General features: G+C 47.0%; 1 long non-coding RNA gene across 1 annotated transcript; it reads right to left on the bottom strand.

Moving 5' to 3' along the window:
* Positions 1–127: 127 nt before the first annotated feature.
* Positions 128–22,807, bottom strand: LOC142589800 (uncharacterized). Its single transcript, XR_012829951.1, has 2 exons — positions 22,490–22,807; positions 128–548 (listed from the first exon to the last, which is right to left on the bottom strand). It is a non-coding gene; the product is annotated as an uncharacterized LOC142589800 (long non-coding RNA).
* Positions 22,808–23,199: the final 392 nt, after the last annotated feature.

Genomic DNA, 23,199 nt, shown 5'->3' with positions numbered 1-23,199 from the left:
CATTAGCAATTACCTGGAATGTGGAGTTTTCACGTAGACTGAACGACACCAGCAAGAATATGACAAACATATTTGTGTGCGGCGACGCTGTTTTGGATAACACTTAAACGTTTCCTTAGGAGCCCTGTGAGAGTTTGTTCTTTTATTACATTTTCGTAAACGAAGGAGAAACAAAAATGTATTACAAGCAGAAGCGGTAACGGATGGCAGTCCAATATTTAAAGAAAGAATTTTTATGATTAGGCAATCTCAGTCTGTAAAAACTCTAGAAAGCAAAGAAAAGAGAAAATGCTTTTATCTTATACAACATTATTTAAACAAAGTCAACTGGCGTGGAATAACTGATAGTTAGGTGGTATTAGGTGAGCATCTATGTGTGGTTTTCTCAGAGTAGTGTCAAGATATTACAGCCATTCTTCGCATAATCTGTAGCGTGTTTCTTCAGCGGTGATGCACTTCATCTCCTGTTGGAGTTTGCTGCACGGAGATCTTCGCTGAATTCTTGTAAACGTTGTTGTCCGTGCACGGATGTTATCTGCGGCCATGCGCTGCGGTAAGAGAGCATATAGTTGTATTTATTGCTCCGAATTTTCTGAAGATAGACACACCAGATGTCCGGAGCAGAAACAGAAAAAAACACTCCGGGTTGACCAAGGTAAATAAAATTTTTACAGCACTTTGAGACTATTTTACTGTAAGCGAGAAGCCGAAGTTTTTCTGGAAGTTTTTCTGGTCTTGTTCTTATAAGGAGGAGTTACAGATGCTCTTATAAGAGAACAAACGTAATGTAATGTTGAGAAAACTGTGTTCTCAAAGACATCCGGGGTATAACGCTGCAAAATTTAGATGTTTCCATTTATATATTCCTCACATGCTACGATAAAATTACTTCCGTTAAAGATAACGCAATCTATAAATATTATTACAGTCACTAAAAGCACTGCATTTTTATTGACGTAGCCTCTACCCGCATATTTCCACACCTTCAATCTATTACCTGCATCTTTCTTTCTGTTGCTGAAATGATCTTAAAGAAACTACAGTTCCACTGTCCATCATGTACACTTTGTATTGTATGTATCGTGTTATTAATTGCTTTATTGCGTTTCGCTAAGCTAACAGAAACAATATGGCCAGTTTTAAAGATGTATCCTTTCCAGACCTATTCGCTGAAGAATTCCCTGCTATTCAGCTTGTATTACAAGGAGAAAAGGGTAGCGCGCTATCTTAAAACTGAATATCAAATTTTGAAATGCCGTGCTGAAATGTGTAATTTGTAGTTAATGAAATCTGTGCGCATTCAGTGCACATGATATAAAACCAGTCATTTGGAGAGTCGAATATCTATTTATCGCTTTTACACTACTCATTAAATATGGGAAAACGTATCGTGTACTGAAAATTGGGCATTAGAAGTTATGCGAACCAGAACAGTGATTTGTTTTGCCACGGCAGAACTTAGCCTGGGGCCATTGTCTACAAATCATTAGCTTTATTTAACGCATGTTGAAAGTCACTAGCAGTGCATAGTAATGAATAACAGCCCATTGTTTTATTTACAGCGTTGAATCTATCATCTCCTAACAGGTTTAGTCAGGTGTTCTGTCGCAAATTGAGGCTTTAAGTACACTTGATCGTTAAGCTTCAGGTGGATGAAGGTGTCGCCTATTCAGTTGAAATGAAGGAAAGTGTCGGGTTGAAGGTTTTGAGGAGCTGTAGTTTCATAATTCCCGTAGATAATTACAATGCGAATGAAATAAACAGACGATAAATACTAATACATGACGCACACTAAAAATAATATAGCAGCAGCGCGCTGTGCCTATTGTGTTTCTGTGTGTATTCTTATGTTGTGTTCCCTTCTTATTCATTGCAGCTGAGACTTTCTAGAATAAGCAGCGTATTGACTTTGGGATTTTTAGACTGTTTGTGCAGGGGTTGCTGCCACACGCACTCTCGCAGAGCACATTGCAGGCCACGTCCACAAGTATGACATCAACTTCAAATAATTACCGACCACTCGTCCTTGAGACAATAAAAGGCTAAGAAACATTTACCTTGATTACGGGTGCCAGCTATGTAACTTATCGTGAAACTCTCTGGCACTCATTAATGAAGGAACCTGCGGATGCATGATCTGAACGCGGCTTGTGACCGGCAGCTCTGCAGTATCATTCATCGTCCTTTTTGAACAACTTGACAAAATAAAGCGCCTTTCAAGAAATAGCTGAACTGTAGTGAAAACTTGAAAGGGCCTAACCAGTCACACTGTTGTGTTTCTTGTATGTGGTAGTGCCACTCATAGACCCAGTACCACAATATCCACATTCCTTTTGTAAATCTATATTGATACTAAGTGGGCTAGATTTGGTTAAGTTCGGTTTGGTTCGGTTGAAACAGATTCTTTACTTGGGGATTGGGTGAAGACGTTTGAAAGTGATATCTTGATTCAGCTATTTCGTCCACTTTGTGTGAATTTCAGGCAAACTTGCACAATTAAAATGGGGAGGAGAGCGAAGAAAGGAGAAAGAAAACTGCAGGTGTGGATGACGGGCACAGCATAGCACTGGATGCGTTGGTTGGTGCACGGTTCAAATCCCGCAGGTAGGGAATGGGTGCACGGAAACTGCGAGCGCTACATCAGTAATACACCACTTCACGTCAGCAGCCGCTTGATAGTCATTGGAACAATGTTCCAGCGAAGATACCAGCGATTGTATGAATTGCTGCGGTGCTTTATATGGGATGCTGTGATTACAACGATACGCACTGCGTTGTCGAATCATTTTGAATTGTAATTGGGGGCAACATTGATACTGCAAGTTCCTAAGGCATATCCTTGCGAGCATATTGTGAAGATTATTCTCACTTCTGCGTGTTGTATGCAGATACACAATTTAGGGTACTTAGGGGGTTGGTATTTGTGCATAGCTGTTAGCATTGCGCATGCATTGCTGTCGTCAGCTGCCCTAGCATAGCTGTGACGCACACACCCTGCATCAGAATAGAATTATGTTTTTTTGCGAACAATATGCTGTAACCTGAGGAAATATCTGTGTCCTTCAGGTTACAGCATTTTGCTGCACAATAGGCCAGACTTCACTAATGATGTCTAACACTCGCGCCATGAGACAAAGCGACGCGACAACGTTTCTTCAGTTCCTCTGGAGAATGGGAGTAATCATCACGTTCACATACTCAAGGTAGCCTCTTTCCCGTTTGCCCTTGCGCGATAACGACATTCAATTTTTAGAATTTTCTTGGACATTTTGCAGTGCCGTTTTCGCAATGACCATAGCTATACTGGGACCCTATAACGTACAACTATTTCAATATGTTTGTATTTCAATCTCCTGACGTCAAATTTGCGTAACCGCCGACGCAAACATCCGGCGGTCACCCGCAGGTTTGTCTGAACAGACCAATAAAACGCTGTCCATGTTCATGGGAGCTCATTTCTGTTTGCTTGAAAAACGAATAGCATTGCCTGCACTGAATGGCTTGCCTCATCTAATTAGCTGACAAGAGGAGAGGAGCACGCTCAAGTGGAAAGGGATTCGAGGGGCCGAGTCACTGCACTGAACATCAGAAACCGGATGAAAAGGGTGGTGCCGGCGTCTGCGATTGGTCCGCTTTCCCTTACTTAGGTTGGGTGGCTTGTCGAAAATCGCGGCAGCGTGCACCGGAAACTTAAGAATGGCAATAAACCCGATCCTCACCAAAGAAGAGTTTGCAGAACGGGGTCGTAAACATTCCGAAAGTGCTCGAAAACGTTACGCGACTACGCAAGAAGTTTAATTATGCGCAAATATACCCATGCTCTCTAGCAGGTGCGAGTAGCCAGTGCCTCAGCGATCAGCGGCAGTCACCTTTTATTCCTTTCGGGACGGGCAGCCTGCGGCTATTCAGAAGAAAATTCAGTTTTGTTCGGCATATTAATGCGCCTTTAGTGCATACACGTCACTTTGACGAGGTGAGTTTTTGCGGTTTTGTGACGTCGCGTGAGAGGCAGGTGAAGTGGGTCCAGCCCAAAAGCTTTTGACAAATAGTTGAGGGCTAATGACAAAAAGGCGCCGAATCAGAAATTTTTTTCATTTGTCCGTTCAAGTAATGCATAATCAGTGTGTACACGTCATATCAGATGGGAAGCTATCGCGGTTTTCGTGACGTCGCGTGGCAGGCAGGTCCGGTGGGGGTGGCCCAAAAAATGTTTTTACCAATCGCGGAGGGTGATTGCAGAATTGGAATAGAAAAGTTTGGAACAGTTTTACGTTGTATTACCGCTGATTTGTCAATGTTTACAAAGTTTAACTAATGTTTACAAAGTTATCCGTGGTGTTACTTATGGAGAGAATGCCTGCGCCTCTCTCTCCAACGTTTTCGCTTCGTTTTTATGCAGTTCTGGGGCCTGCTCATATGCTGCTATGCTGCCATGGAATTCTGGGGGCTGCTGCAACCGTCAGGTCGGATAAAGTGCAGGGAACGCGAAAGTGCATCAAGCGATACAGAAAGCGAGGCAAATTAGTTATGCGCGGGCAGCTACGACTCCTGCAGCGATGACTTGAAACTCGCGAAGAGTAGAACAGCAAAAAGAAGACTACTGCAGGCATCATCGTCGGCATTTCTGCCATGAAGAGTAAACTGCAGTGCTGGCCGCACGATGTGCTGTTCATTCCCTTTGACTCGACAGCCAATTTACGGCTTGTAAGCAGGTGGGCACTCTGTTCGATGCTCAAGGAAATCTCACCAAATGAGAATAAAGGCGTGAAATAAATTGGCGGAAAAGTGTTCTAGCGGTTGACGTGTTATACTGTAACGCCTTATAAGGCATACGTCATACCACTGAGATTGACAATGTAAATGTACAACCAATGATCCCAACAGACGGTTATGGTACTGCGTGTGTCATTTCTGACTCTACCTTGCCATAGCAGATGGCCACTTGCCGATACTAATCGAACCAGCGACAGTAGACACTTTCATGACGTAATATTTATAGATTTGTGAACTCACGCTGTATAAAGGTATTCTTTCAACGAGGCAGCCTTCCTTTCCACGTCAAAGTAGAAAATGTCTGCCATCCAGTGCGGCCATTCGTACTAAAGCTCTTCAAGTGCTTCAAGTGTTGCAAGACTGGCCACGTAAATGCTGTCTGTATCAACAACGAAATGTGCCCGCGGTGTTTTCCATTCCAGAAACGCCTGCCGCACAGATCTTCGAAAGGGCCCTAACTGCAGTGGGGCGCACAAGGCCTCATAAAAAGATTGCACGCGGGAGCGGCAGAAATGCGCGGTCCTGATACGAATGGTGCGGGACAATTCAACGCATTATGAGGACGCTGCCACCCTTCGGCGAGGTCGGCATCGACACTTAAAATAACGCAGCTTGAGATAGTGATGCGCCAACTTCCGTCAAAAGGGTAGCAGCATTAACGCATGGAACATCAATGCAACTACAACGAAAACAAGATGCATAAAGGCTCACCATCCCGAAAAATGGCTTGAGATACCGAGGACGCAACGCACTACTGCTTTACCGCATGACGTACCCACCTCGATGGCTACAACTGTTGAAGCCATATTGTCTGACGATCTCATAGTCATGAACATTTGGTGGCCTCTCATCAATGTCATTCGCGATATACTGAACACGACGAAAACTTCGTCTTATTAAATCGCGCTGCAGGTGCGGGACACTGCGTTCAGTGCTTCCTGCCTGTGGTTTAAATCATGGCTCGCCAGAAGCTATCTTTTCGTGACGAGGTGCAGAAAGCATCAGTATTTCTGTGCAACGCCAGGGGGCCTAAGTCATACGTGTCATAATTTGGACAGTTTGTTCTCGTGCATGAGATACCCATTATCGTCATCTACGAGCCATTATCAGCTCACACAAACTGTCTGGGTGTGAATGCTTCGTGTCCACCACACACAGACAATGCTGCAACAGTATCGTTTTCATACGTCATGACGTGACGTACGTCCATTTTCCAGTGCCGCGTGACCATGAGACTCAGTATATGTTTCTAACAGTGACGAAAAGCAAGCTCAAGTTCACAAATGCTGGAGCCTACATGTCGCCCTCAAATCTACTGAACTGCGAATAGTTACGCGAATCACGGCAGTGACTCCGATGTCTTGGATGATGAGTGGACATTTCTGTGTCCACGAGTATCTCTGGGGAAGCTCAAAGATGAGCTCGAGCGGCAGAAAATTGGAGTAATCTCCCTCGGCGCAAGCACTGTTGTCTGCCTCCTCAAGATGATCTTCATCTGCTAAATGATAGATACCCCGCCTTACGGTGTGGAATTGCCTGTACCAATCCATTGTTTCACGCTCCTTTACTTCAAAAGTTCGGTTGTTTTCGGATATTGAAACGCGGGGACCACCTCAACACTTATCCTAAGAATGAAGAGCTGACTTACTTCTGGTTACCCGTAGTCACCCAGTGTATCGACTGACCGATGTTCAAGTGAATCCTGGAAGACGGTTGTGATTTAGGAATCCTCGAGCCTCGATGACACTATAAGATGTACCCCAAAGGCTGTCATGCATCCGTTTTCGAAGACGCCAACAAGCACTGACTAGGATACTGAGCTGGAGAACGGCGTACAAAATCCGTACATGACTTGAGCATAGCAAGACGCACTGAAATGGAAATTCAGGGTTGCATGGACAAACTCGCATCTCTAAGATGAATGACGCTCTGTGAGTCTTTCGATCCAAGAAAAGCTCTTTGGGACATATGGATTATGACATATGGTTCGTGGTGTCCGTGGAACCCCTCGCATCGCCACACTTTCAAATATCTGGCTGTTCAGAAGCAATGCAGAGCGATTAACGCTCCTGACAATTTTCGCAGGATGATTCCTGGCGAAAGTCTACCACTCACCGATATTACGCGAACCACGCATACAGTCATTTCTGCATGAAGAATTTTAAGGGGTACTAGTCTTTTGCAAGCGTTCATCATCGCCAGGACCCGACGGTATAAGCTACCGTTCCTGCTGCAAACTTGGCCAAGACGCTCTGAAATTGAACAACTCCGGCTAGACAAGAACGGTTCCCCAGGAATAGAAGACTGCTTGCCTGATTCCGCTGCACTAGCCTGGCAAGTCGCCTGTAGTGATCGTATCATACCCACCGCCGTGAAGAGGCATTTATGCTTTCCGAGGACGTCGGGCTAGGATGCGCACCTTTCACTCCGTAATAATATCCATGCACGTCTCCCTCTCTTATCCCCACCTTTTTTTTTTCAGCTGCCCTTCTCCCTTCAGCCAGCGTAGGGTGAACCGGAATCTTGACTGCTTAACTTACCTGCCTTCTTTTTGATGTTTCTCTCTCTCTCTCTTGTTGGTACTTATGCAATGTTCGTGAATACGCTAAAGCCTGAAGTAATGCTATAGTCATTATTATACAGGGTTCCCCAAGGTAAACTAGCCCTATGGCTACAAACAAGGCTGTGCTAGCTGTGCTATGGTTGCTCGCAGATGTGAGCTATGCGTTCTGTCCGACACAACCTTCGTAAACTAGCAGGTTGTCTGTGAAATTCGCAATGCTTTAACGTATCGCTTTATATTTGATCAGTGCGGTGTAAGCTTAAATGTGAACTCTAAGCAATTTTAATCGAATACAACTTTATTTCACTTTATACTCCCCTGTAGCTTGCATTGCGAGGTACTTAAGAAAAAACAAACCACTGTGTGCGTTATGTGAAGTACATAGAAGATAACTGTCTGCACAGCATCGTATGGCTTTACGCATAGCCTAGTCAGCTTGTATAACGTGTTTGATTGACGACAGAAATGCGTCTGCTTCAGTATATATATATATATATATATATATATATATATATATATATATATATATATATATATATATATATATATATATATGTTGTTACGGGGTAGGAAGAAGCGTAGGGCTATTCACAGATGGCTTTTTAATGGCGGAGCCAATAAGCGTAGAGCAGCGACAAAATCCTAAACTATTCTTCATCGTCTTCAAGACTACTATCAGCGTCGTCTTCCCAAATTACTGACCGTGACATCGCCCCAATCGGAAAAAGCACCTTATTGGTGGGGCGCTCCGGTCCTAGAAAGGTACACTTTGGGACGGATGACGTGGATGATGTCAGAGAAAGGCGAAGGCATGGTGCCATCCAGTGAAGACGCTTCATATGTGACAGGGATCACCTGGCGAAGAATTCGGTAACGGCCGTAGTATCGCGAGAGGAGTTTCTCGGAAAGGCTAACATGCCGAGTTGGAGACCAAAATATCACAAGAGCATCTGGTTTGTACTCTACGTCGTGATGGCGCTGGTCGTAATGGCACTTTTGGTTTGTCTGTGAAGTAGAAAGACAAATACGAGCAATCTGGGGTATTGGGTCGCTTTGACTATAAAATCCCGAGTGTACTCTGCCGGTGAGTCGAGTGTGGTCGGAAGGAGACACTCGAAAGGCAATGTGGGCTCACGGCTGTAGAGGAGATAGAAGGGGGAGTAGCCAGCTGTGTTGTGGCGCGAGGAATTGTAAGCGAACATGGCAAATGGTAGAACAGTGTCCCAGTCACGATGATTGCAGGAAACATACATTGCTAGCATGTCAGTTATTGCGCGGCACAAGCGTTCGGTAAGACCGTTAGTTTGAGGATGGTAAGTAATAGTAAGCTTGCGTTTAGTAAACCATGATTGTATTAAGTCGCCTATAACTTTGGCAAGAAAGTATCTGCCACAATCGGTTAGAAATTGACGATGTGCACTGTGGTGTAAGATAACGTCGTGAAGCAAGAAGTCAGCGACGTCTGTAGCGCAACTAGTCGGTAGGTCTCTAGTATTGGCATAGCGAGTCGCATAGTCCGTTGCTACGGCACGCCACCTATTTCCGTTATTTGATATCAAGAATGGTCCGAAAATAAGAATGCCAACGCGAATAAAGGGTCAGTCGGTATATTCAAAGGCTGCAGAAGACCAGCAAGATGCACAGCGCGTCTTTTGCGGTGTTGACACGACTCATACGCGGCAAGATTGTGCCGGGCGGAGCAGTTGAGAGGCGGCCAGAAAAACCGTCGCCGCATTCGGTCATAGGTCTGAGTGACGCCAAGGTGTCCAGCGGAGGGAATGTCGTGCATTTGCTGGAGTACAGTCTGTCGAAGATGCGACGGAATGTCGGTTAGGAGCTCGAGCATGTCGAGCTGCGTGTTGCGGTGATACAGAATTCGATAATGTGGCGTAACGATTCATCGCGTCGTTGTTCACAGCCAGTGTGTTTCAAGGCGGAGAGTGAAAGAACGCAGACCGGTGCGACATTCACTGAACCGTCCGGTGTATTGACGGGATGACGAGACAGGCAGTCCGCGTCCTGATGTAGATGACTTCACTTGTACACCACAGTGTATGTGTATGCCTGCAGCTGTAGGGCCCAGTGACCGAGGCGTCCGGTGGGATCCTCGAGGGAAGAAAGCCAACAAAGAGCGTGGTGATCTGTTGTAACGGTAAACGGTCGACAATATATGTTGGGTCGGAACTTGCCCACCGTGCAAATGAGGGCGAGATTCTCGCGCTCGGTAATCGAGTAATTGAGCTCGGCTGGAGAGAGAAGGCGGCTGGCGTAGGCGCTAACGCGGTTCTGCCCGCATTGGCGTTGAACTGCAATTGCGGTGATGCCGTAGCCACTGGCATCAGTGCGAATTTCTGTCAGAGCGGAGGCGTCAAAATGTGCGAGAACTGGAGTTGTGGTGAGTAGCTTGAATAGCTGCGAAAAAGCAGACGCTTATTCAGACCCCAGCAGAAAGGAACGTCTGTCTTGAACATCAACCACGAGACGGGCAATATGGGCAAAATTTCCACAACTCTGCCGAAGTAAATGCAAAGGTAAAGGGAGCTTCGAACATCTTTGGCACAAGTTGGTACCGGGAAATTCTGCACAGCGTGAACTTTAGCGAGGTCGGCGCGAATGCCTCACGAATCAACGAGATGTCTGAGCATGGTTATTTGGTGGTGGCCGAAGTGGTACTTGGACGAGCGGAGCTCATTTAGCTCATTAAGTCACATGCTCTGACAGTGCCCTGTGTTACAGGAGTTTAACCGAGATAACTGGACAAAGGCCATCACAAACCCGAAACAAGACGTCCAGCTCCTTGCTGTGCAGAGGGCCTGTGGACGAGCAGAGAGACATGGCCTCTCGGTTTCGACATGGGACTAGCCAATGGCTGGGTAGGGACCTACCCAGCAGGAGCCCGCCTAGTTCCTCAGGACCCCTTGTAAAGTCGTTTACTACTACAACTACTGCTGCTTGATAGCTCGCAACCCCAACGCTACTATACTATATGCTCGATGGATGGGACTCGCACGCTCGATACTCATCACCTTCAGTCAAGCCATCATCCCCCCAAAATTTTTTTATGACGGAGGACTGCGTCTGTGCACGCCCTGTGCACCAAGGGTCGACCTGCAATAACTTCCAGACCATAGGCCACCGCACGTGTGTGTGTATGGAAACTAGGACACACAAGCGCCCGAGAAGCGGCGAGACGCACCCGAAGGAACCAACTCCAACATGCACTCCAGTCTGCATCATTTTCCAAGGCCTCCACTTGTCCGGGACTTCGTGATGCAATCAACGCCACCTCCACAGGACAAGCGAGCCCACCTCCGAACGCAAAGCACAATGCCGGCGACGAGTAGACAACCACTCACCGCGTAATGTAGGATCCGAACGCCCGGACCCACTGCTGGGCAACAAACAGGGCGCTCCAAGAGCTCGAACTGACCGACATGGGCCGACAAGCTGAAGATGACCAACGTGACCGCAAAACTGGCAAGCAATACCCCGCTTACCCCGGAACCCCGTGACCAGCAGCATCGGGCTCTGCGTGTGGAGGTAAGTCGCCTCACAACACGTTTAACATATAACCCTGTTCCCCCTCCTCTCCATCCCAAGATCCCTCCTCAGAATAAATCCTCCCACCCACTGTGGAGTCACCCAACACACCGACCATAACCGTCTCATCCATCCATAAATATAAATGCACATTGGACTCGCAAGACGATTATCAGGCTGATCTCAAAGACTTGGAATTTAAATTTGACGCTAAATTAGTAGCTCTGGAGGCATGCCTCGAAACCAAATTCACAACACTCGCCGAGCAGCTATCTTCTCGCTTTGACCAATAGATGGACACACTTTTCATACGCTTAAGCCTAAATCTCGAACGTACTTTTGCACAATTTGAGATGTGCCTTCAGAGGCTAGAGACAAATACCAGCCCTTCACATGAGGGGTCCCCTACTTCCGTCCTACACCTACCTACTCCTCCTATCCCACATCCACTACCACCATTACAACCTATCCTTGCCTCATCAAAGCTCCAATATGTCGGGGCAGGATAATTCTACCCACCTATCACTAATCCAATGGAACTGCAGTGGCTTTCGGGCCAAGCAAGCGCTGCTGCAGATCTTAATACCTACCCTCTCTGCCATACCTAAGCTCATTTCGTTGCAGGACACACATCACCAAACCAAACATCCCAGTCACCACGCAATGCACTCAGACCACATTCATACATCGCACTATTACCTACCAAGAACACACAATCACCTCCACAACCCCGTGTTTCCTCATCGATATCATCCCTTGAAACGTAATGTACCTCCGGTCTTTATTGCCAACATATACTACACCCCTCACAAAGCCATGACACCCTCGATGCTCTACTCCAGAAAATTCATCGTATCGCGGGCCGAAATCCCCTACTCATAGTAGGTGACCTTAACTCTCAGCATACAGACTGGGGTTATCGGCACACCACAGCACGGGGTCGCAGGCTTGGAACTACCATCCCAGACCTGCGACCTACAATATATAACAACTTCCACACACCAACCCGAATCGGCAATAGTGTAACCATGGACACCAGCCCGGCGCTTACACTCAGCACTAGCCCTCAAAGGCATATCGTGGTCACATATGCAACACACACTCGGAAGTGACCATTACATTATCGCCATCCAAATACCTCACACACAACACAGCCCTCGACTCCTCACGCACAATCTTATTAAAGGGGGCGCAATCCAGTCCGCACGCCGAGAACTCCAATACACTCCCATGCAAGACATTCATCATCGTGTCGCATCTCTCCTAAACGACATAACCGCACACACACAACACATTACCAAGTCACCCGACACCCCAACGTTGGATACGCGCCTAGCCCACCTCTGGGAGGCACGCCACAGCATCCTAGAGAGATGGAAAAGCCAAAAACATTAAAGAAAGTTAAAACGAAGAGTGGTCGCGCTACAGACACAACTCTCTGCACACGCTGAGGAGCTGTGGCGTTCTTACTGGGGTCAGGTGTGCAATAGTATATCTGACAACCTCTCTACCAAGAACGCATCGCAACCCCTACGGCACCTTGTTGCCCCCCCCCACTCGCAAACAGCTTCGCATCACATTACCCGCCTCATTCAGAACTCCATGCTCTCCCCCGACACCCTTCTAGACCAATTCCGACCATTCTAGACCAATTCTAGACCAATGGCACTCATCACCTCCCCCCCTCTATCACCCAACACAAGAGCCCCGAATGAGGCCCTTGACAAGGATATTTCGGAGCAAGAGGTCCACATGGTTCTCCAAAATATCCGCACAAGCTCTACACCCGGAAAGGACAGAATAATAAACTCTGTGCTTCGTAACCTGGATGATCAGTCGATCACATCCATTACGTAATATTTTATTCAATGCTGGAGAGAGGGTCCCTGCCACAGTCCTGGCGTCATGCCACAATTATCTTAATCGCGAAACAGAACAAAGCCCACACCATATCAATCCTCCGCCCCATATCACTCACATCATTCCTCGGGAAACTGCTCGAGAATGTTGCTTTAAACAGACTCGATCAGCTTGCGCACGACCACAACCTATATCCGCAGAGCATGGTGGGCTTCTGCCCAGGTCTCTACTCAAGATGTCATGATTCAATTGACACACGACAAGTTTGACCCTCTCATCCCCGCTCATACTAAAGTCGTCTTGTCCCTGGACTTGCCCAAGGCCTTTGATGGCGTAGATCACCAAACGATCATGGCGGCTCTATCCCTCTCATTGTAGGCGCCCTCATATACGCCTACAGACTAGCGTTCCCCTCGGGACGCACGGCCCAGGTTCGTACGGGCTCCCACACGTCCCCTCCATACACCCTCAGTGGAGCGGGCATTCCGCAAGGTTATATACTTTCCTCTTTTCTCTTCAATTCCAGACACATTCCCTTAGCCCACGCTCTTCACAATATCCATCACTTTCGCCGCACCCCCTATACAGACGACATCACGCTGTGGACCACCCACGGCAGTGATAATGCCATAGAGGAAACTTTACAAACCGCTGCAAACATCACACAACAACGCACACAAAGCATTGATCTGTCCTGTACCCCGGAAAAGTTTCAGATATTTCTCATGCGTCCCTCACCACGTACTCTTACCACGGCCCCTATCACCGTTACACTTTCCGGACACCTTGTCCCGGAGGTCCACACACTCCGGACCATGGGCCTTCACATCCAGATCAACGGCCGGAACACTTTCACTATTCGGAAACTCAAGCGGGTTAAAAAAGCGCTCTCGCACCTCACACGCACAGTTTCCGGCAAATACTACGGCATGAAGGAGCGCGATTTGGGCCGTCTCTTTCATGATTTCATACTCAGCCGTCTTCTCTACACAATCCCATATCTTCGACTTCGACAAGACGAAATCGCCACCCTAGATGCTATGCTTCGGAAAGCGTACAAGGTGCCCTACACCTCCCCCCTAACACGCAAACCAAGCTTCTCGAGCTTGAGCTCCGCAACACCGGGCACGAAGTCATAGAGGCTTACCGACAAGCACAATACACTCGCTTAGCTCAATCTATCGCAGGACGTTGCATACTTGACGCTCTCTGAATTCGCATACCTGCAGCCGACCCCATAAACCTACCAGTTTCCAGCTGTAGTCGTTGCCAATACGCTCTAGTCCATCGCAACAAATTTCACCTTCCTGGTGCATCCACCCCGGAATGCTCTGAAGAAGCGGCAATCGCGCTTGCCCTCAAACACACTGATGCCCCGTACGTCCCTTACCCACTCAAAACCGCACTCTTAAATTTTGCACGAGGGCGAGTCCATGACACCGCCTTCCGCATTCTCAGCTCACCCTCCGCAAACTCGCCCCACGATGTAGAACTTATCTGGATGCCTGTGCACTCTGAGAACCCCGCAACAAAGCCGCCAGGGACCACGCAACCGGGCGGCGGCGGAATCGGAGTCGAGATCTTCCCGGGAGCGCATGCCCTCGTTCGCCGAGCTGACCCAGGCATATCGCGCTGAACGCCAGCTAGACACCCCCCCCCCCCCAAACCAATCCCTTGACATGTATCACCAAATATGGCGCCGCCTCGAGACCCAAACCCTTCCTTTCCCCTATTTCCTTTCCCGCATCCACCCGGGAGCATACGCCCCTCGTCTACTCAACGAACTCACCCATGCTGCGCTTACCCACATTCTTCTTGAATGTCAGGCGGACCCTCCCTCGCGGGTCACGGAGGTCGTGACTACCTGGGGGGAATGGGAGACCCTCCTGCGCCCGACGGACCCGGCCAGGCAGAAGACCACCACTTACCGGGCCGCCTACGTCATGGAACTCCATCAACTCGCAAAAGTGTAGTGCTTGGGGTCGCGTGGGAACCCTGGGACATACGTTCCCGAACGTCTTGGTCAAATGAAGTTGTCTCTCTCTCTCTCGACTCCGATTCCGCCGCTACCCGGTTGATGAGACATCAGGCTTGGTCATTGGCGACTTCGTATCGGGGTTCCCAGAGTGCGCAGGCACCCAGATCAGTTCCACATTGCGGGGCGGGTTTACGGAGGGCAAGCAGACAATGCAGAAAGTTGTCTCGTGGACTCGCCCTCATGCAAAATTTAGGAGTGCGGTTTTTGAGTCGGTAAGGACGTACCGGGTGTCAATTTGTGTGAGGGCAAGCGCAATCGCCGTTTCTTCCGAGGATACCGGGTTGCATGAATCAGGAAGTTGGAGTGTTGCGATGGGTGGGAGTGTATTGCCAACGACTAAAGCTGCCGCGTCCTACATTAAAGTTAAATTATGGGGTTTTATGCGCCCAAACCACTTTCTCAATATGAGGCGCGCCATAGTAGAGGACTCCGGAAATTTCGATCACCTGGGGTTCTTTACGTGCACCTAAATCTCAGTACACGCGTGCTTACGCAATTCGCCCTCATTGAAATGCTGCCGCCGTGGCCGAGATTTGATCCCGCGATCTCGTGCTAAGCAGCCCAACACCATAGCCACTGAGCAACCATGGCGGGTCTGCCGCGTCTTCACCCGTGCAGGCCGTGTCCGCCCAAACGGCGTCAACTTCGAAACCGTAGTATTTGTGACGAGCTCTTGTATGGGCTTTGCGGCGGGCCGAATGATAGGTGGCGTGGGTGTTCCGAGGGATTGGTTTTACTGTGAGCTGAGTGTGTATGGGGCGGGGAACTGGTCGGAGTGTCAGGTCGTCTGCTGGTAGTGAAATTTCAAGAGCGTGTAGTATTCAGCGTCCTGGGATAAACTGAGCTGAGTGAATGTATCGTGCTTGTCTATGGGCCTCTGTGAGTTCGTGTGTTGTGTTGTGGAGCCCAAGCTGAAGAAGTGTGGTGGTTTGCATGTTAGGAGGGAGGTGTAGGGCCACCTTGTAGGCTTTAGGAAGCATATCATCCCTGGGTGGCGATTTCTTTTTGTCGAAGTCCAAGATATGGGATTGTGTAGAGAAAACTGCGGGGGAGAGTATGAAGGCATGAATGAGACGACATAAATCACGCTCCTTCCTGCAATAGTGTTTGGTGGAAACTGTGCGGATGAGGTGCGCTAGCGCTTCAGTCAACCGCTTGAGTTTCCGGATAGTGAAAACGTTCTGGCCGTTGCTCTGGACATGAAGGCCCAGAATCCGGAGAGTGCAACATCCTCCGGGATAGGGTGTCCATCTAGAGTAACGTTTATACTAGGGAGAAGTTTCTTAGCGCGTGCTGCTTGAGTTTGGCCCTAGGCGTGCCGGTAGAAGTCGCGGTGTGGCGGTATTGCTGAACTTATAGCGTCGCAAGTTGGCGTCTGGACGTAAATATATTTATGCGATCGTGTTTTTACTAATCGAAACCATGTCTCATTATTTCACATTATTGTCGGCGCCTCTAGGACACCAAAGCGGCAGCGGGGACACCAGTGCTAGAATCCAAATTGGCCCGTGGGTTGGGGCTTGCCGAGGCCTGCGCGTGCTAGGGGGTGCTCGCATAAAAAAATGGCTGTCCGCTATCACGGACAGCCGATCTTATACACCTCGGGCAGGCTTCGGCCTACGCGGCCCCAACCACGGGCCGCCTGCTTCCAGCTTTCATCCTCCCACTACCCCTAAGGTCTCGCGCAGATCCTGAGATCCGCTTTATTATAACCTCAGGTGCTCTCCTGGGGCCTCTGTTTGCCGGTTGCATGTGCCTTCGGGGAGCAGTTCTTGCATAAAATTAAATTTATTGTCGCGACGAAAGAAAGAGACCAGCGACCTATACAACACCAGCGAGAACCTTGCCCCTTCACACACAGTCATCACCAAATGGGGCGTCCGTGCCCACTGCCTTACCATTAGGTCAGTCAGTGGGTGTGTGAACAAACTCGACCACCCTCTGCAATGCCAGCGTGTCTACGAGGCAGACACATGCAACATGTGCAAAGAAAGCTCCTCCGTAGTACCTAGGCAGACTCATATTCAAGGAGCAAAGATCCCCAGATTTTCTGTCTCTCACCCGCTCTTACTAGCGCCTGCGCAGAAACCTCGAGTGTCACGAGAAACGCCAGGGCCCGCTGTACCTACTAGGAAGTGTAAAAATGCTGCCCGGCCGGGCCACTGTATATCGAAAGACATCTGCTTAGGGTCTACAGTCTATTGCCCGCTGTGTTTTCGCGGCTTGGTTGGCGTTCGTACGAGAAGCAGCAAGACGGTCTATTCGCTCGCTCCTGCTGCCCCGCTTCCTCACTAAGAGTTTTAACCAAGTTTCTGCTGTCATTGAGTGAGATGTGTTTACGTGTGCTTGTGCGCGCGTGACACCATGCTGGTTAATTTAAATTGTATGCCCATGCTCACAAGTTTATACGACCGATAAAACTGTAAAACCGACCGATATTCGTAAAGCTTATATCAGTCCACTAATCTGCTATCGCAATTTATGGTTCTTCTTCCAGGCCAAAATGTGCTATTTCTTTCTTTATTTAGGTTAAAGTCGAAGTCGAATCAGAGGTCCCGAAGCATAACACTTCTGCGAATGGTCGTTTGGACCCTGAGCAGACAGCAACGAATCTTTGAACTGGAGTTTGCCATCGCAAAACATTTGTGTCGAGATGCGCTTTTCTTCAAGTAAGCGCATAGATTTGTTTTATCAGCTTTCTCATTTCTCCTGAGAATGGTTTTGCTCTATCACTCCGCACGTCCGCACGAAAAACACACCGCACAGTACACGTACAAACCTGCCACTCACAGTATGTACTAGAATTTGGGAAACTTTCCCGTCGTAAATTCACCTTGAAACTAATCATAACACCATGGATGGATGTTTTGTGGCGGTGTGTGGCCGCGAGATAGAGCAGCGTCGCTGATGCTCGCGTGTAATTTTCTTTTTCGCTGATCACAGCTCAGAACAAACGCACATGGTAGATCTCGCAATTATATTTCCGGCATGATGGACCACTACAAACCGTTTAAGAATTCTCTCTGACGAGGGGCAGACGCGCACAACCGACACTACACGGCGTACTTCGAAGCGCAGCTGCCATGTTCTCGATCGACGAGGTCACCGGCGCTTGGAGTCCTCACATGAATCAAGAAGCCGTGCGCATTGGTGGTGGCTTTTGTGCATCCGCCTTTGAGGGGAAAATGCCACTGCCTTCTGAAGATGTACCCGACTTTTTGTCCATGCCTCTGCACTGATTCAACAAGGCTGTACTGCCCCGCTGCTCTCACAAGCATTAATGGTTCAGCGGGCTGGCTATCACAATGTATGTTTGCGTAGCAAGAAAGTTGTTATTGTTTTATTCATATAAGAGGTTGGGGGGGGGGGAGGGCTAAGTACTGCACCAGGGTGGCAAATTCTGCTCTGCGGAGGGTGTGCGTTACCAGTTCTGGTCACCGGGATCAGACTGCAATCCAGGCCTGGTTATGCAATTTTATCGACGCATGAATTTTTTTCGTTTTTATTTTAATTCGGTGAAAAATTGCGCGGCACCGGGATTTGAAACACGGTCCTCTTACACGAGAGGCGGATGCTCTACCTGTACGACATCGCTGTCATGAAAGGGGACGTCGAAGTCTAAGAATACCGATCAGCTTACTGTCCGTTGCCTACAAAGTATTTACTAAGGTAATCGCAAATAGAATCATGAACACCTTAGACTTCCGCCCACCAAAGGGCCAGGCAAGATTTCAGAAATGCTACTCAACAGTGGATCATATTCACACTATCAATCAGGTGATAGATATATGCGCGGAATATAACCAACCCTTATACATAGCTTTCATCATTCACGAGAAAGCGTTTGATTCAGTCCGAAGCTGAGTTGTCATGCAGGCATTACGGAATAAGGGTATAGATGAGCCGTATGTAAAATAGAGAAAAATACCTATAGCGGCTCCGCAGCCACCATAGACCTCCATAAAGAAAGCCTGAAAATCCCAATAAATGGTGTACAGGCAGGGCGATACGATCTCTCCAATGCTATTCACAGCGTTTTACAGGAGGTACTCAGAGACCTGGATTGGCAAGAAATGTGGATGAGAGTTAATGAACAATATTTTAGTAACTAGTGATTCGCTGATGATATTGCCTTGCGACCAATTGCAATGCATGCTCACTGACCTGGAGAGGCGAAGAAGAAGAGTGGGTCTAAAAATTATTCTGCAGAAAACTAAAGTAATGTTTAACAGGCTCGGAAGAGAACAGCAGTTTACGATAGGTAGTGAGTAACTGGAAGTGGTAAGGAAACACATCCACTTAGGGCAGGCAGTGACCGCGGATCCGCATCACGAGATTGAATAATCAGAATAACAATGGGCTGGGGTGCGTTTGGCAGGCATTCTTGGATGATGAAAAGCAGGTTGCAATTATCTCTCAAGAGAAAAGTGTATAACAGCTGTGTCTTACCTCTACTCACGTACGGGGCATAAAGCTGGAAGCTTACGAAAAGGGTTCTACTTAAATTGAGGATGACGCAACGTGCTATGGAAAGAAGAATGATGGGTGTAACGTTAAGGGATAAGAAAAGAGCAGATTGGGTGAGGGAACAAACGTGAGTTAACGACAACTTAGTTGAAATCAAAAGAAAAAAGATGGGCATGAGCAGTACATATAATGAGGAGGGAATATTAACCGGCGGTTATTAGGGGTTATGGACTGGATTCCCGGGAAGGCAAGCGTAGCTGGGGGCGGCAGAAAGTTAGGGCGGCGGATGAGGTTAAGAAGTTTGCAGGGACAACATGGCCCCAATTAGCAGATGAGAGGGGTAGTTGGATAAGTATGAGAGAGGCTTTCGCCCTGCTGAGGGCGTAGCCAGGCTTAAGATGATTGTGATGATGAAAATTGTTATTATTATTATTATTATTATTTGTTCTTGTTTTTGTTGTTGCTCTAGCTGCTACTGTTACATGATCGTTGTCGCAAGGACATCGTGGTCTTTCTATCGTCGTTATTTGAACTTCGTTGTCTGACAACAACCGCACGCCATCTTCCTCACGTCTTCTACGCCTACCCGATGCGCCATGTTATCTAATAGCTTGGGCCAATAGACTTTTCTTCGCGGCCCTTGTATCGTGGTTATTACAGCTTTGTTATCCCACATCGCTATGCCACCGTTGTCATGTCATAGACAGCTGCTCTAGACGCAAGCATTTAGTCCAGGATTCTCCCGAAAAATGATGCCTCCCTACACTTCCGCTAAAAGAGATTTTTCTTCATTCTTTATTAGCACGCATCATATTTATTTTGTTGTAATGAGAAAATTGTTGATTTAATGCTTCAAATTATTTCATGGAACATTCGTTAAAGAGAAAGATGAAAAATTTTATTTTATTCATGTGCTATCCCTGCCAGCATAACATCGGAAGCATAAACCGTGAATCCTCATGATGTTTTGATGTTTTAAACGGTATTCGCTTTACTTTAAAATTGTAGCCGTGTTTTTCGCATCTTAAGTGTGAAATCGTTTTTTTTTAAAGTTAACCGAAATGTTGAAATTGACTTTCTAGGACTTCGCTGAGAGCTTCCTATACAGGTTGTTTCACATACCTTGTGCCAAGGATTAAAAAATAAAGTGTTTACCAGCAGCTGAATTAAAGAAATGGCATATGGTCTACCGTCATGTGGCGCTCCTTAGAGTACTTTTACATTCGATTAACTAGGTAATTAACTAAGAAGAATTGCACAGAATTTTTAATATTCACTTTAGGAAAAGTGCGTTTCGTTCTTTGTAGAGGAGGTTCATAAACGACTGATCTAATTTTTTGCGGCAACGTTGGTGCTGCGTGGCGATTTTTCACGTTTAAAAAAATCCCACGACATCTAAAATAAAACCACGTGATGGCGCTCGTGCGCTATCGTACTGCAGCGCTCTGAACTGTGCGTCGAGCCTATCGCTTATCAGGAACGACGGCGCTCCATTTCCGTGTGCCACCACACTCTTACACTTTAAGTTTACGCCCTTTGAGTTGTATCTGGCCGCACAACAATAAACGTCTTCTGTTTGTCCGCATTTCCGTTCTTTAACGCTGCGAGCCCCGTACTTCTAACAAACGGCATGCGCATTATCAGCATGACACAGCATTGCCGACAGGAAAGTAGAGGACGCAGCGTTTTCAAGGAAGGAAATGCAAGTAAGCCAGATTACGATTATTGTTGTGTGGCAGATATACGCCCCAAAGTGAGTATACTTTTTTAGAGTGTAAGCAAATGTACACCCTTTGGGGTGTATATTTGCCACACAACAATAATCGTCACCTGTCTTGCTTACATTTCGTTTCTTGAATATGCTGCGCTCGCTACATTCCTGTCAAGAATGCTCTGTCATGCTGATAACGGGCATGTCGTTCATGACATGCAAGTACCGGGATTGCCGCGTTAAAGAAATGTGGACAAGACAGATGACGATTATTGTTGTGTGGCAAAAGGGTGTAATTTTGCTTAAGACTGCATAGAGAAAGAAATTAAGCAAGACGGGACACTTGCCGAAAACTGGCAATAGGAAACGCGTCACGCCCAGCGTTCGCACCATCCGTTAACTGACGTGAGCATAAAAAAAAATAATCTTAAATGAACTTGCATACCATAAAGTTTGTCACTATATTACCTAGACGGAAATCTGGCGCTATGTTGTGGTATATGTGGGAATGCCGGTATATTGTGACTTCTGATTGGCATCGTTCTTGGAGAGCCAGGAAAGCACCGTTCCGTCTGTCACATTCATTAATTTTCTACTAAAACAGCACGTAAAAAGCTGTTTTAGCTTTATTGTTACACTTTGAGAACTTGTTGCTGGATGTACGATTATATGAAACGTAAAAAGTATCAGCGGAGCGCTAAAGTTGGAGGCCAAACGACAAGATTCGAGCGCGCTTTGAAACAGTTCGTCGTTTGTTCTTGCTTTCCTTTGCTTGGTCATGCATTGTAGGTGAGTAAAGCTGTAATATGCGCGAATGAAAACATTTTATGAAAATTTTACTTTAAGAACGCGTTATTTGTGTAGCCACGTTCTAGACGAAGCCTCTTACAACACAAGCCTCGCAGACACATATACCGTCATTCCCATGACGGCACGGCGCCTCTTAAGAAACTCCCATAGACGGTGGCGCCAGATTTCTCCTCTAGGTGTTATAGCGAGAAACTCTATGTTGCATACGTGTCATTTTTTCATTCTCTCCCGCTAAAAATAAAACGTTTTCCGTATAAATGAACCTATACTTTGTGACGTACTTTTGTTGCGTTACCTGGCAACAAACTAACGGCACGCCAGGCGCGCCAGATTCATGAGTGTTGTGACAGATGTGCCACCGAAGCAGGCGAGGCCAGCTGCGCGTGTGGTATACACCCGGTATATTGATTGGAAAAAGCCTTTAAACTTTACAATCTAACAGCAGTAGATTGAAAGCCTTATTTTTATTGAAGGCATGAACTTGTAAGAGAGCAATATAAATACGGAAGATTGCTTCAGCTACAAGCAGCAAACACACATCTGCGTTCGGGCTCTAATCCCCTTCTCAATACGCCATACGCGAAGTTTGGACGACCCCATGGCGTGTTCATTGATTTGAAATTATATTATAAATTTTTTTACATTATGGAACAAGTTTGCATGTATAGCTATGAGCAGCTTGTTCCGAAAAATTTTTTTGGTAACGAGGAGGACAAGAACTACGTACGCCTTGTGTTACATGGAGGAGGAGTTTTCGGAGTATTTGTGACCATCCTGGGACCTCCCCTTCCACCAGGCCCCCCAGTTGAACGTCGAAGCTTAGCTGCATGGACTCCTTGTTGAAATGTTGACAGGAGGGCCAATACGGTCAAAATGACCAAGATGTTCCATATGTGCATCTTCGCCATAGCTTTCGGTCATACAGAAAGTAGTGCCGCAGCCTGTAAGGGCATTACATTAAATACTTCTTTAAACAATGCTGGCCAATCGATAATAGAGAAATATTACCGTTTACTTTCCTCCTCTTTTTGAACCATGGTTTTGCTTGCACAGCCCGCCACTGCATTCTCATTTTTTAATTCATTTTTTCGAATTTGAGTTACTTTTCAGATACTGGCCTGCAAGTTCAGGCTATTGTACTTTTCATGCAATATTTCATGGAAGAGAACAATGCATGTAAAGAAAGCATTGCCGAATGCACAGCATTTCTAGAGCTGCCGGCAGAGATAGAGGCTATACGATGGTTTAAGAGAACATGAAGTGTGAGTGTATTGTTATGTATTCATATACAGCGAATTTTCATTAGACTAGCTGTTGGCGGATCCAATACAACATTATTCTTTGCGGCCTTGCAATACGTACTTTTTTACAGCGTAGCACTCACATGGTCATTATTCGAAGACTGAGTTTCTGAATAATCAATGCGAATTAACCCTG

This window comes from Dermacentor variabilis, chromosome 8, assembly GCF_050947875.1.
Source record: "Dermacentor variabilis isolate Ectoservices chromosome 8, ASM5094787v1, whole genome shotgun sequence".
Classification (NCBI taxonomy): Eukaryota; Metazoa; Arthropoda; class Arachnida; order Ixodida; family Ixodidae; genus Dermacentor; species Dermacentor variabilis.
The sequence above is the reverse complement of the archived record's forward strand: the minus strand, read 5'-3'. Positions and strand labels throughout refer to the sequence as shown.